The following is a 2,266-nucleotide window of genomic DNA, read 5'->3' as shown; positions in this document are numbered from 1 at the left end:
TCGTAAATTAGGGCAATTTTGAAAAAAAAATAAACTTAGGCCTCAACTAATTGAGATACCATTTACGGGCACATTTTATTTAAAAAATCACATCTCGAAGGCAAAACGAGGTAGAGACTTGAAATCTGTGTTATGAAATAGGTAAGCATCTACTGTACTTTTCGCCCAAATTTTGGTTTATTACTAAATTAGGGCATTTTTTAAATAGTTGCAACGTTGAGCGGCAACTAATTGATATTGCATTTACGTGCATATTTTATTTAAAAAATCACGTATCGGACAAAAGTGCACGTAGAAACTTGAATTTGTGGCTCAAAATTGGCAAAATTCTACTCTACTCTTTGTGCAAGTGTTGAGTTTCTTGTACATTGCGTCGATTTTTTTTTAATTGCAAACTTGCACAGCAACTAAGTGATACTAAATCTCCGAGCACATTTTATTTGACAAAATCACCTCCCGAAGACAAAATGAGGTAGATACTTGGATTTTTGCTATAAAATAGTTAAGACTCTGCTGTACTTTTTGTGCAAATTTCCGTTTTCTAACAAAATAAAGCGGTTTTTAAATATTTGCAAACTTAAGCGCCAACGCCGCCAACTAATTCATATCACATTTACCGACACATTTTATTTGAAAAAATACGTCTCGGATAAAAATGTGGTTGAAAACTTGACAAAATTCTGCTGTTTCTAACAAATAGAAGCAGTTTTCAAGAAAAATATAAACTTGTGCAAGTAACTGAAACTGAATTTAGGTGAACATTTTTTTCAAAAATCACATCTCAAAACGAAAGGAGGTAAACATTTCAACTTTGTGCGCCAAAATAGGCAAAACTCTACTATACGTTTCCTCAAAATTTGGGTTTTGTAGCGATTTAGGGCGAGTCTAAAATAATCGTTAATTCAGGCGGTAACAAACTGATATAAAATTTACCGGCAGATTTTGTTCAAAAAATCACATCGCGGACACAAAAGCAAGTAGAGACTGTAAAATTTTGTTCTCAGGTAGACAAAACTCTGTTCTATTTTTCCTGCAAATTGCAGATGCAGCTAAAGACTCAAAATAGGCAATTCTGCTTCACTCTTTTTGCTAACCTTCATGGTGTTGATTGGAAGATGATTGTTAAATAATTGCCCTTCAAAGCTTCTAGTAAGTCAGCAACTGTTAATCGCGGCAAGGGTTTTCGCCCATTTTTCACTCTTGGACTGCCGTTGCTCCGCGAAGCCTCTTGAAGGGCTCATTTTTTGAGGAATTTGTCAAACAAATTGCACGTCCAAGCGCAATTGATGCCCCAAACGAAATGGAGGGTGTAAATGATGAAATCCGATTAATATGTTGATTGAAACTAATGATTCTGGGGCTCATTGTGAGTCGGAATGGCGCTTGGGGGCGCGCTTCCATCGCATTATCGATACGTGACAAGAAAAACGGCAACAGCTTTCGGGCTGCCCTCCCTCGGATAATGCGAATTCAATTTCGCGAGAAAACTTTTAAGTTATTTACGTACTCGTACACGGACACCCATTTATCTATGTCAGGCGTGTCGCCTCCGAAAAATGCACCCCTTCATTTCTCCTCTTGGCGTCGCAGAGCGAAAAGTTGCCGATTCGATTCGAATTAATTTCGGGGAAATGTTTTTTTCCTCCTAAGGAGTATAACTGAAAAAGTGCGGATTTCATCCGACGGCCCATTAATATTTTACGAGAGTCTCCAAAGTGAAAGCACCACGTTCGGACGAGACAGAAGTTTTACAGTTGTAATATAACGCGAATAAAACAAAGGGGAGCTAACATAAGCCATGTCATAAATCTTAGATTGGCTACAGGTGCGGGAGGAGTACTCGAACGCCGGTAGATTCACGCAACCTGGCAACAAGGTCAAGGGCGGATCTAGGAGGGGGAGGTCGTGGGGGTCATGCCCCCCCCCCATTCAATTATCTATCCAATGATGCCAAAACGAATTATCTGGCTCTAATGGTTCTTGAGAAACTTGCAACTCAAAAAAAAACCACGCAAGTCTGAAACTTCTTGAATTCAAGCCTTTTTTGAGAAAACTGCCAACACTTCCCCATCCATGGTTCACTTTCTAAAAAGGCCGTTTATTTCTCTCTAGAATGATGTACAAATGAGCGTTCTTGCTCGGTTTGCCTCCGAAATATGAGCAAAAACGGGACGGAAAACATGAAATTTTGGCATAATCTTGCACCTAAGTGGATGATATTCAAATTTCGCTTTCTGGGTCAAAACTACTCGAATTTCCTCACTCA

The sequence above is a fragment of the Dendroctonus ponderosae genome, unplaced genomic scaffold, assembly GCF_020466585.1.
Source record: "Dendroctonus ponderosae isolate FM_Combo_2020 unplaced genomic scaffold, Dpon_F_20191213v2 Dpon_F_20191213_11, whole genome shotgun sequence".
NCBI classification, from domain to species: Eukaryota; Metazoa; Arthropoda; class Insecta; order Coleoptera; family Curculionidae; genus Dendroctonus; species Dendroctonus ponderosae.
The sequence above is the reverse complement of the archived record's forward strand: the minus strand, read 5'-3'. Positions refer to the sequence as shown.